The sequence below is a fragment of the Equus przewalskii genome, chromosome 11, assembly GCF_037783145.1.
Source record: "Equus przewalskii isolate Varuska chromosome 11, EquPr2, whole genome shotgun sequence".
Classification (NCBI taxonomy): Eukaryota; Metazoa; Chordata; class Mammalia; order Perissodactyla; family Equidae; genus Equus; species Equus przewalskii.
Window position 1 is genome coordinate 2,047,025 of NC_091841.1, and position 13,255 is coordinate 2,060,279.

At 50.2% G+C, this 13,255-nt stretch overlaps 1 protein-coding gene across 8 annotated transcripts in view; it reads right to left on the minus strand.

Annotated features, from left to right (window-relative positions):
- Nucleotides 1-13,255, minus strand: part of SLC1A2 (solute carrier family 1 member 2) — a 138,908-nt gene that overhangs the window by 107,029 nt on the left and 18,624 nt on the right. The window lies entirely within an intron of this gene.

The window sequence follows — 13,255 nt, forward strand, 5'->3', positions numbered from 1 at the left end:
AGTTAAGCTGCACAGGGTGGCTGTTATGCTCCTAATGACACCCTGAGCTTAAAGAAGCGGCATTCGCAGCAACTGCTGAAGCTTCAGGTGACAGAAAGCAACACGACTTTAAAAAAGCACACGTCTGTGGGAGTGGAGGTGCAAAAAGGAGAAAATAGTCCGTGATAAACTAAACTGGAATTAAGGATTGCAGAGCTGAGGTGTAAGTCATATAATTACGAGATTTTTATGGGTTTGTAGTAGCCACACCTATTTCTTTTTCTTTCTTCATTTTTTCCTTTCTTCTTTCTTCCTTCCTTCCTTCTTTTTCTCTTTCTTTTCTTTTCCCTTCTTTTCATTCCCCCAGCATCTCTTTAGGGAACCACCCCTTTCCATCTGCCCTGTAGAAGTGAACGCAATGACCCAGACCTGGCCCATCAGACAACAATCTCCTCCAGTGGTCAGACCAGGACTGGGTGTGACTGAAGTCCAGCTCATGAGACCGTTCCCCGGGCCTTTTCCCGGAAGCGTCAAAAAGAGGCACTTTTTACTGCTGGGATCATTGACCGTGAGAATCCTGTAAGCTGTGAACTGCCAGGAGCCCTCGTTGCCCCAAATGCAGACACCCCAGGAAAGCCCAGCAAGAGATGGGGAGGGAACAGGATCTCCATGACGACATGCACACCCCTGGTCCAGCTCTGTCCGCAGCTCACTGAGTCCCTAGACGTCCCAGGGACCTTAGCCAATAAAGATCCCCCTGCTTTCGCTCTGAGCTAGGGTTCTACCAGGAGCATCCAAGAATCTTAATAGAGAGTGATCTCTAAATGTCAGTTTTTAAGAACATCAGAGGGATGTTGAGGTGCAAGCCATCAGCCTAGCCACTCACGCCCAGCCTACTGTTGAGGAGGATGCCAGCCCCTCCGCAAAGGCCCTCACTGCTCTCATCTGCCTTGGAACGCAGACAGGGAATTCCGAGCCCGTCTTCCCCGTACTTCAGGAAAACCAAGTACAGCATTTCCTTCTCACAGTTGTCACACTGCACTCTTGAATTTGTTGTCTTTCCAGAAAAGCAACTCCCCCCATGGTGTCCATGTTCCACAGCCGTGTGTGGGGGCCGACATACATGCGGCACTTAAACAATGCTGGCATAGGGTCTGCTCGCTTGAGTCGCTGCTGTCACTGCAACATAAGCCCCTCCAGAGCAAGCTGTCTCCTCCATCTCTACGTGTCCCGCACCTACCACAGGGCCTGATGCACCGTGCGTGCTTGATCCACGTCTGCTGGACGGTGCCCAGCTGGATTCCAGAGGGCAGTGCTAATGTTCCGAGGGGCGGCCACCACAGTACCATCTCACTCATGACATACATGGCGTGACATCGCCCCCCAGACCCTGTCCATGGGGCTGTGGGTGCTCAAGGGGCAGCAATTATGCCAATGGCAAGTTTGGAGCACTGACAGTTAACACGATAAAGGGGACAGGTGAGAAACCATCGCCACAACGCGATAAAGCTTAGCAATGACCTGCCATCCTCCTTCACTCTCTTAGTCAGGACTGTTTGGGTTGCTTGAAAGAAAAATGCACTCACAGGAGTGTAAAGAAAAGATGACAGTATGGTGTTGTTAGGTATAGCTCTCTCATGGATTTCAAGAGCAGGGAACAAAACAAGAGTCGAAGCTCTCTTGTTGAGTACAGTGTGGACCAGCGGTTGGATGATTAATCAACAAAGCTGTTAGAGCTGGGAATGATTTTTTAAAATGATACCATCATACTATAAATATTTTAACTAAAAATGTATAAAACATTCATTTGCCAAACTCTGGATAACCTTCGACCCCACACGGAATATGGAAGATGAGTGTTCTCGTCCATGTGGCTTGCTCCTGGTTTGTCTGAGCTCTGACCTCATCGTTAGAATCCCACGAGGCTGAGAAAAGTAATGTACAAATAGATGAACGTGGCCTTCCTCCTTCTCGCATAGGGAAGACCAACCCAGAGGCTGGCTGCACAGCATACGGCCATAATTCAAAATGATAAGTCTGTATAAGATCCGAAAATCCTAAACGAGTCTTCTGAGAGTTTCGGCTCAGCCTCTGCGGATTAGAGAAGCTCACCCGTTGCCGACTGCCCTGGCCCCTTGCCACCATGGCAAACCCGCCAGTGTCCCAACTTCTGAATCTTCACCAGCGTCACCAGCTCTGTGGGAGAAAAATACCATCACAGAAGCTCGGGCCACTTATCTGCTTGTGCTATTGGATGATTACACAGAGAAGTGGAAATTCAAACCATAGAATTTGGGGGATGTAAAAGGACTTTAGAAACCCAATCATCAATCTGATGTTTTACGTTAAAAAAAAAAACAGGCCTGGGGAGGTCAGGGTGCTGTGCCCAGGCCAGGGGGCCCCACACGACCGGGTACCCCCCAGGCAAGCATCTGCCTGAACGTGGCATAGTTCACAGAGAGGCGCTTGATTAGACCTCCCAGAAATATGTGTTTTGCAGGAGGATAAACTAAAGAAGTATGATAAAAACTTACCCACATGCTGAATGGCTGACAAGGTCATACGTGGGCCTCAGGGTGAACTCATGAGAGCGTGAAATAGACGTTTCCAAAAAATAAAATCTCCCTCCCCTCTAAGCTGGAACCGAGAAAGGCCAGTGAATCTCCCAGCCCACATGGCCCCACTGTCCCCTCAGGAATTAGGGACAGGGACAGCTTCTTCAGCACACAGAAGCGGGTAACAGGTGTTGAGAGCCTATGACAGGCCAGGCGCATCACAGACGGCCTCTCATCACGTCCTCATCACAGCCTTGCAAGGAAAATACCATCTCCCTTTTTTCAAATGAGCAAACTTGAGGCTCAGAAAGGTAGGCAGTTTCTCCAAGGTCACACAGCCAGCCTGTCTGCATCCGGGAGCCCACAGGTTTTGCAGTGCTCTGCCTCCCAATCTTCCCTGGCAGCAGATCCCACAGAGGGGCACGGTTGGCGGGAAAACAGTCTTTCCAGAATAGCTTAAATATGCACTGTCTGGGACCTGTGCGTTATTTCTGAATGCCAGTCCCACCAAGTGCAGGCTGGGCCATCTGCTCTCCTGAGGCCGTGGGCCCTACGAGATGCTCCTGCAAAGACAGCACTAAGCTTCGTTTCTCTGGCCCCTGGCTTCCCCTCAGCATCTTCTAACTCACTCAGATAATGACTTTTTTGTCCATCTTAACCCTACAGGAACTCGTGTCATCAGAATTAGAAGAATTTAGACGAGGAGACAGAAAGCAAGGAGCAAAACCAGCCTCTCAAACTTTCATTCTCCCTGGCCTTGAACCGTGCTCCTGGCTGTATTTCTTTCACAATGCCAGGTTTTTCTCTTCAATGGAATACCTGAATTCTTAGGTCCATCTTGCCTTCTCTCATCTCTCACTCTCTTACTGTGTCAGAAAAAGAAGATGTCTTTTAAAAGGGACATATTTTCTAGATACTTTCAGATATGGACACCCTCAGACACCATGGCAGCAGAAATCAGCGAGGTTGGTGTCAACCCAGGCTCGACACTGAAGAAAAGCCATCGACGTGTTATTACCTGGATGGCAGCTCCAAGCATTTTCTTTTGAAATAAATTAATTTTTATTTTTGAAAAACAAAGTCAACTTTAAAAGGTTCTATTTTGAATATCCTAAAAGATTTCAGGAGATTCGACAACGTTCGAGAGGCCCTGGTACAGGCCTAGGGATCAACCTTTTCAACAACAGCAGCTAACGGACTGAAGACTCACTGTGTGCCAGGAACTTCCTCACAACCACCCCTAAAACACGGGGTTCTATTGGAAACCCACTTTACAGATGTGGAAACCGAGGCTCAGATAGGTTACGTAAGTTGCCTTAAAATTGCCTTGTCTGAGAAGCTTAAAAGGCTAACACACAGTGCCTCTTATTTTTAAATTGAGCCACCTATAGCTCAATAAGTTGCAAAAATATCCTGTCTGACTCTCAGCCTTCCAGTGGCCTCCCCTCTTATCTCGCGGAATTGGTACATGAATTTGTTCCTGGTCAGTCAATCGCCACGGACGACTGTCTTACCTTGTGGGAAGGGCTATCTGAGCAGAAATGGGTCACGTCTCTGGGAATGAAACAAAGTACCAGTTTAAGCATCCTGCTTCCGGAAAAACGACTCAGACAGCCACCCAACCTTTTACATAACCTGAAATGCCAGGAAAATAGGGTCTTTGGCTGCTAAAGAGGATCCCATGCAAATGGCTGGCTCACTCAGGTCATGTGTGTCTGTGTGTGTGTCTGTGTGTCTGTGTATGCCTGTGTCTGTGTGTGTGTGTGTGTCTGTCTGTGTGTGTCTGTGTTTGTGTGTGTCTGTGTGTGTCTGTGTGTGTGTGTGTCTGTGTATGCGTGTGTCTGTGTGTGTCTGTGTGTGTGTCTGTGTCTGTGTGTCTGTGTCTGTGTGTCTGTGTGTGTCTGTGTCTGTGTGTGTCTGTGTGTGTGTCTATGTCTGTGTGTCTCTGTGTGTCTGTGTGTGTGTCTGTGTCTGTGTGTCTGTGTCTGTGTGTGTCTGTGTGTGTGTGTCTGTGTCTGTGTGTGTCTATGTCTGTGTGTCTCTGTGTGTCTGTGTGTGTGTCTGTGTGTGTGTGTGTGTGTCTGTGTGTGTCTATGTCTGTGTGTCTCTGTGTGTCTGTGTGTGTGTCTGTGTGTGTGTGTGTCCGTGTCTGTGTGTGTCTGTGTCTCTGTGTGTGTCTGTGTGTCTCTGTGTGTCTGTGTGTGTGTCTGTGTGTGTGTGTGTGTCCGTGTCTGTGTGTGTCTGTGTGTGTGTCTGTGTGTGTGTGTGTCCGTGTCTGTGTGTGTGTGAGTGTGTGTGTGTGCGCGCGCGCACGCCTGCGGCTGGGGGGCAAGGACATCCGAGTCAGCACTGTGACCACTCTTGCCATTGGAGCCGCATTACCCTCCCGTGGAGGACGTGGGTGTGTTCACTGACACAGCCTGGACAAAGCCCATTAATAATCCATTTCTGGATAACTGACAGGAGACTGGCTGTCACGGCAACAACTGAAAGTCCTTACTTATTTTTTTTTTTAAAAAGTGTCCAAAAAGGTGTGGCCATTTTCTCGTGAATGTCGAATTTCTGACAGAAACTGTATCTGTGTGAGAGTGAGATGCGAATGGGTGGAGAAAAGACAGCTTAAAAACGCAATCTGTAAGTCGTTAAATCTCAGGACAGTAAAATAAGGGAACAGAAATGCGTTTCTCGGCTTCACACTGCACCCTTCTGGACGGAGGGGGAAGTGAAAACATACATCATTTCTAGACAGTTCGTTCCATTGTGATGAAAACTTATTCATAGCAAAAATTCATACATGGAAGCATTTTTCCATGCAGACTTTTTTTATTTCCCCCACCAATCTTTACGACAACCTCATGAGGCCAAAATTATTACCCCCATTCTACAGGTGACGAAGCTGAGTCCTAGAGCCCACGGCCTCAGTCTCAGCCTAGCAGGGGTGCAGGCGGGACAAGCGGGCGGGACGAGCACCCAGGTCAGCCCAAACCCGAAGTCTGTGTTCTTTCTACACGCCAACCGCAGGGGAAAGGAAGGAAACCGCGCTCACTCAGCGGGGCGATTTACCCAGAATTTATTTCAGGAAAATGGACTTTAAGTTATTTTTTCTGTAAAAATTATTTAAAATGTTTTTCATCATATAGTTGAAAAGCAAGAGGAAAAAAGTGAGCTTTACCAATTTCCTATTTTCAACTCTATGGAATTACCAGCCAGACACGACAACAAGCTCTTCTCCACTTCACTCTGAACAATATTGGACACTTTTTTTTTTTGAGGAAGATTAGCCTTGAACTAACTACTGCCAGTCCTCCTTTTTTTGCTGAGGAAGACTGGCCCTGAGCTAACATCCATGCCCATCTTCCTCTACTTTATACGTGGGACGCCTACCACAGCATGGCGTGCCAAGCAGAGCCTTGTCCACACCTGGGATCCGAACCCGAGAACCCCGGGCCGCCGAGAAGCGGAACATGCAAACTTAACCGCTGCGCCACTGGGCCGGCCCCGGACATATTTTTACAGAAAGATAACTCCCCTCTGGGTTGTGAGCTGTTAGAGCAAAGAGCCTGTGGGGACACTTCTGTTTTTAGACGCTCAGAAAAATTTGTGGAAGAATCAAGAAGAGAATGAAATTCTTTAAAGCAATCTCTCTTTAACTTTGGCTCCAAATATTCAGAAATTCCAAGGAAAAATGACTGATGACACCGGGCGCTTGCACCCAGGCTCCCGTTCACGCGCACGCACAGCCCCAGCAGGGGTGGAGGGAGCCGTTCCCCAGCTGGGCTCCTGGACTTCCTCATTCTCAGCCCAAACCACCGCTGAGGTTTTGGGTCTTGACAAAGCTTTTCTCCTCCCTGGGTTTCAGTGGGGCATCTGTAAAAGGGGGAGTCTTTGAAACTAAGGATAGAGGAGCAAAGGTGAAAGTTGGGAATTTTGATTTGTCCTTTTTAAATGGTCAACATGACATTTAGTAACTGGTTTGGCTGGTTTTAGACACTCATTTATCGGATCAACAGAGAGCTCTGAGCCCGCACCGGCACAGCCTGAGTAAGGGAGAAGCTGACACCTTGGCTCACCTCGTTTAAAAAAAAAGAAACTTGATTTTAGTATGTAAAGCAGTGAATTTCAAACATGTTTGACAATAACCCACAGGAAGAAATGTGTCTTGTGATTCTCATCACGGCCCAGCAAACACATACACACAAGCACGCACAAAACTGCCCGAAACGACCCATATCCTTCCTCCGTGCCATGCACTCTATTCTATATTTTCCTCTATTTCATTTTTAAAATTTGACTTTTTTCTAACAAACTGATTTCCTGACCCCTAAATGGTTATGCCCAAGTTTGAGATCACCCTCTAAAGCTGTGCTCTCCAATGAGGTTGTTGAGCGCTTGAAATGAGGCGGTATGAAATGAGAAGGGCCATGAGTTTAAAACACATAGTAGACTTTTCAAAATAATACCAAGAATTAAAGTAAAATAGTTCATTCATGATTTTCCCTATGGATTACATGTTGAAGAAATAATAGTTTGGATAATTTGAAGTGAATAAACTATATTACTCAAACTAATTTCACCTGTTTCTCTCTACTCTTTTCCTGCGGCTAGGAGAAAATATTGTATTACTTCCACGGTTCACATTTTATTTCTATGGGACAGCGCTGGCCCAGAGCAGGGTCAGCCAACTCCCGCCCCTGGGTCCGATCCTGCCGCCTGTTTTTGTAAATAAACTGGTACTGGGACACACCCGCTCTCCTTCATTTACGCCCTGTCTGCAACGGCAGAGCTGAGTAGTTGCGACAGAGAGCACGGCCCACAACACCTAGAATCCTTACTATCTGCTCTGCGCCAAAAAAGTCCGCTGACCCCTAGCACACCATCCGGTGCTTCTTGACTGCCAGTCCCTGTGCCAGATATGTGCTATTTGACTCGATATTGATGACAGCCCCGCAAGAGGACTTTGATTACCGCATTTTACACATGAGGCTCTGAGCCATTAAGCGACTGGCCCAAGGTCACCCAGCTGGGCGGCAAGTAACAGAGCTGGGACTTGAACCTGTGCCAGTCTGACAACAAAGTCTGTGCTATCGTTTCTACCTTCTGCGCACCTGCTCCGACCCAAACACAACCCCTTCCCAGCTGGATGGAGAGTTGAATGCCACCTTTGTAGCTCGCAGAACCAGCTGGCCCCGCTGGCTGTCCCCCAGTCCAGAAGGCAATGGGGACAGGTTTGGGGAAGAAGGCCCTTCCTCAGGGCATGTAAAGGTTGTAACTGCTCTCTTAGTGTTAGGCGAAGTGACCTGCCCTTCTACCAACATGCAGAGAAATACAGCTCAGATGCTGCTCCTGAAGTGACCAAAATGTGATCATTTTAAGCCTCTCCTCACTTCAATTAGGAATTTTCATTAAGATGCCTGGTTTTTCATTTCCAACCTTAATACCTTGGGCTTCAAACCCCAGATTTGATGGTCCAAGATATCTAAAGTCACTTTGAAAAGAAAATGAGACAGACTCAACAAGTTTACTGGGTGACTGTCAAGTGAAAAGGCGAATAAAACAGTTGGCAGAGTCATACCCTATTTTGGTAAATAAATAAAATCACTCATAACTGTCCTACTCCAGGACACGCAAGTTGAAGACTATTCTTTTTTTTTTTTTTTTTTTTGTATGTGGGACGCTGTCAGAGCGTGGCTTCGTTCAGCGGTGTGTAGGTCACACTGGGATCTGAACTTGCCAACCCAGCCCCTGAAGATTATTCTTAAGGAGAGCGTGGAATTCTTTTTGCAGATAAGTACTTTTTTTCCTTTAAAATTGGCCCTGAGCTAACAGCTGTGGCCAATCATCTTTTTCTTTTATCTCTTCTTTTTCTCCCCAAATCCCCCCAGTACATAGTTGTGTATTCTAGTTTGAGTGCCTCTGGTTGTGCTATGTGGGACGCCATCTCAGCATGACCTGTGAGCGGTGACATGTCCCCGCCCAGGATCCGAACCAGTGAAACCCCTGGGCCACGGAAGCGGAGCCCCTGAACCTAACCACTAGGCCGGGCGGCCCGCTGATCCGTACTTTTACATTTCCACTGCAATGAAAATGTATTGCTTGCAAATGTCTTTGGCTCCCCAGCTGCAGAAGCCACGGCTCCCTCTCCACCGCCACCGTCGCCCACGTCCCTCGAGGGCCGAGTAGAAGTGGCTGTGGAAGCCCCAGGGCGGCCCCGACACTGTCGGGAAGTCTCGGGCCAAACAGCATTCCTGCTTATCAGGTCGTCTTCCTGCTTCTCCGATTGCCGGGCTGCACGGGTGAGCGCCCCGGCTCCCCACAACCGCTTTCGGCAGCCTGAAGAAAGGCTCCCAGGATCCCAGACTCTTCCAGCGGCAGCAGAGGGTTGGGGAAAGCCACCTGGACGGGGTGCCCCGAGCCCTCGCGGCATCCGCCTAGCCTTGGCCTCAGGATCCCCCCTTCTGGAAGATTCGGCAGCAGCGAGGTACATGTGCGCTTGCAGGGGAAGGGCATAAACGTGGCATTAACATTTTGAAGGGTTCACACACCTTGAAGGCTCCATTTCAGGTGTTCCAGAGGGATGTCAGCACAATTGTGCTTGAATGATAATATGTTTAAAAACCACCGTTTCTGAGCCCCAGTTTGTTCCAGCACTGGCCAAACGGCAGATGACCCTCATTCCAGCCGTGCAAGGGAGACACTGTCTCCCCTTTACAGTAGGGGTGGGGCAGGAACCTGAGCTCTGAGGCTGCCACGCATCCAGCGAGTAGCTGGTCCAGACTCGAGCCTGTCTCGCTCCTTCCCGGTGCCAGCTGTCCTGTACTAAGGTTTTGGTCGGGGCACGAGGATAGCAGGTGGCAGAGGACCGAGGTGAGCTATCAGGGCTCTGGGCTGCTGGGCTCCACGTGGCTGCCAGGCAGTGGCTGCGTCTGACTGGACTGGCAGAGGGCAGTCCTTAACCCAAGCAGAGGGCCGGCCACTCCATAAGCATCTGTGAACTCAGTGAATGGCACCACGTTTTACTGCAACTGGGCTTGGAGGGCCATGTGATCTTCCAGGAGACTACTCTGATTTCTAAAGCTGCCACGCTGACGACAGGGGCCAGGGGGCCCCTCATCTCCGCCCTGCCCACAGTAATCCAGGAGCCCTTCCCTGGCCGCGTCAGAGCCGGGTGCTGCCAGGTGACCACAGCAGCCACAGCCCACGGGTCTGTTCTCTCTCCTGCCTGATTGTCCCGAGCAGAGGGGGCAAAAATAACTCCCAAACCGGTGCTCGCTGCTAAGCCTTTCATCAAGTTAGGATCTGGTGACCAGAAAGCGGCATTCAGACAAAACGTGAAGGACGTCTCACAAATTTGGAAAAAGTCACCAACCGCTTTTCTCTGAGCTTCGAATATTCCCTTTGGTGATTTGCCTCACCCTACAAAAAACTAAATAAACAACCCCATTCTCCAGGCCACTTGCAAAGGAGGACAGCTGCTTCTTTCAGTTGAGCGGAGCCCTTCGGCCCTCAGCAATTTGCAAGCCTTCTCCTGCTCTGTCACCAACTCCTGCCCCAGCCCCAGAACAAATCCTATCCTTAACCCCAGGGCCCAACTTGATACGAAAGGTAAAGCCCCCTGCCTTGTCTCAGGCCCCAGGACGGGTCCCTCACCAGCCGCAAGCAGCCAGGTGCCCAGGTGCTTGCGCTATTGCAGTGAAGGCCTGGACCGGCCGCTCTGCCTGGACGCCCCCGCCCATGTGGAGGGCTCAGAGGCAGCAGCGGGGGCTGGAGAGCCTCAAGCTGCTGCTCAGGCACCAGCGACCGACCGGTGGCGCTGCCTGGGACCTCTGGACACTGTGCCCTGGGACGGTGGACGCACAGGTCTGGCGGCCTGCGCCTGCTGGAGCCTAAGGCCACTTTTCAAATGTATGAAAGTGCAAATAGCTAATTTAACTCTCCTGGTTAAAAATAAAAATTTCCTCACTTCAGTCAAAGGAGCATGAAATTTTTAGCCTACAGAAAATGACTGAGTGACTCAGTGGAAAGTGCCAGAACAGGCCATGCTGGCCGACCCATCGGTCTTCCTTTCCCTGGAGAGTTCAGACCACTGCTTCACCGTCAGTTCCTCTTTATCCACTGGAAGGCCGCTGTCCCACCAGCCAAGAAAGGGCTGAAACTCCAGGAAAATTCAAACCTGTAGACTCTGATCCAGTTAGTGGGGGCCATCAGGGCCAAGCGGCCCCGGGGCTTGGAGAGGCACAGTGCTGGGTCCCATTTCTGTTGCACAGTTAAGCTGCTGGGCATGATATGAAAGATGGAAATGTGCTCTCTGTGGTGGATAGAGGATATAGCTGTCCGGAATGTTGCCTTGGAGAAAAACATCTCTCTCCTTGGTGGGTATGGAGGGTGCACTGGCGCCCCCAGGACCACCACTGTCCTCGGGAGCTGGTGTGTCCCGTGTCATAAGCATGGGCCATGGACTATAGTTACTCAAAAGATCCCAGAGACCCAAGAGAAGGCGAGCTCTCCCAGGGGCCAGAAAGAGCGCCCTCCCCACTGATGCTGCGGCTGTGCCCTCCACAGTGATCAACTCCGACTGTAGGAACACCCCGCGGTGAGCAACTGTGAGCTGTCCTGCAGGATGGAGGGCGAGAGAACCCAGGGACAACACCCAGCTCCCCGGGGACAGGAGTGGGGGCTTCCAGAAGGGCGTGGCAGCTTGCCAGCTACAGGACTGAAAGGGGAGCTCTGTCTCTGAGCTCAGTCCTCAAGTCAACACCAGGAATGAGTTAATGTCTCAGGGGACCTCCTGTGAGAAGTTGAGGATTTTCTTCCCTTAAGCACTGAGAACAGTAATTTTTATTGCTATCTTTTTTTAATCATGAGTCTCCCTAGATATTCCCATACCTTCGATTCACAAACCCCTTGTGTGTGAGAGGCTCTGGGGGATGAAGGAACAGGAAGCTCAGGGAAGCTGGGCTTTCCCCACCCTTCCCCTCCACCAAGCATCACCCCAAGGGGCAGTGACAGTCCCAGGAACCCTAGGAGAGCCAGCATCCTGGAAGAAGAGGCACATGGTGGAGGGAGGGGCACAGGGAAAGCAGGTGACTTGTCTTCTAAAGCTCACATCCCGGGCGGGAGAGGAAAAGCTCAGGACACGAGAGACACAGTCTCTGGATTTAGGTGGGGTCACCTCATTTTCTTCTTACTCCCAATCTTTAAAACTCACAGGGCATATTATGAGATATAATGGATGGGTTTCTGGTCCAGAAGCCAGTGGCAGAGCAAGAACTAAAACCTAGGTCTCTCACCTTGCTTCAACTGTGGGCATCAGGAGTAATGAGGGGGCCAGGCCAAATGTTCTGGAACATTCTGAACCCATGGCAACAGCAAATAGAAACACCTTCTTATCTTAAATGACACAGAAGCCTGCCCAGCATTCATTTCCAGGGCACTCTCACATGCACTGCCCACCCTCACTTCTGATGAGGATGGAACAGAAACATGGTCTGACTTTGGCCGAGGAAACACAGCCAAAACTAGAAGTGCTACCCATGGTGAGCAGTCCAAAGGATATTAAGCCAACAGCAACTCCACGTTGCGTGACGTGAAGACTGCTCAAATAGATATTTGAGGTCCACAGTTTGCGAGGTAAGAAAAAGCAATGCCAGTGCCTATCTGTCTCAGAGAAGTGATGTGAGTTACCTAATCTTAGGAGAGCTAAATAAAGGCGAAGTCTTACCCTAAGCAGCAGCAGCTTAGCCTCCTACTCAGCTCCATGGGGCTGGAAACAGGGGAGCTGAGAGGAGAGTGTCTCACATCGTAGAGCGAGCCCGTTCAGTTCAGCGGCTCCCGAGTGAGGAGGACGGCCGCCACATGAGCCCTGCACGGCCTGCCCACGGCAGGGTCACCGCCCAGCTCCAGGGAGAGACCGTTTGTGAGAAGCGATTGGCATCAGCCTGCACGTTACTCACAAAATAAGAATTTTCGGCTGCAATCTGTTCTTACCAGCCTGGAAAGAGCACTCCCATCCACGCTGACCGCTAGTGTGTCCTACGACTCCCCATTCCTCTTCCCCTGCTCCCCAGACCGCCATCCTCCCCACGTGGTCTCCTTAAGGAAGTCAAGAGCTGGCTCTAGCAGACACTCAGCCCCCAAAGACGTCTCCTAAGGCGTGTGGGAAAGCAAGCACTCTGAATTACTTGGTCCCAACACCATGAGCTTGACCTACCCGGATAATGAAGCCAAACTGGATGCTTCTCCCTGTTTGATTGTGACGTGGAAGTCACCTGCATAGAACTTGGGTACAAAATCCAGACCACCACCACTGGAGGCAGGGAGGAGGCTGGGGTGGGGGGCAGGGCTGGGTCTTGACACAAGAAAGTTAAGGATGTGAGAAGCAAACCTGGCGTGAGGACACCTGCCCCGTAGAGGACGCCTCTTCCAGTTGTCGCAGCTCATCAGAGAGCCTGTTTCTACCCCAACAGAGGGCACAGGCAGCTCTGTCGTCTGCAGCAAAACACAGGGCAAGAGGAAGATGACAGCCCCATGAAGTCGGGAGCCGCCTTTTCACAGAAAGCCCCAGTGGAGGAGAGCGAACCCCCTAGAAATGCAGTATGGGTCTGCACAATTACAGACAGAGAAATCAGGAGACTTTCTAAATTTCTGTAAAAGCCTTGAAACAAGAGGATGTGACCATTTCAATATAGACTGATGCGGGATGGAAAAGAGGATATGGAAAATAT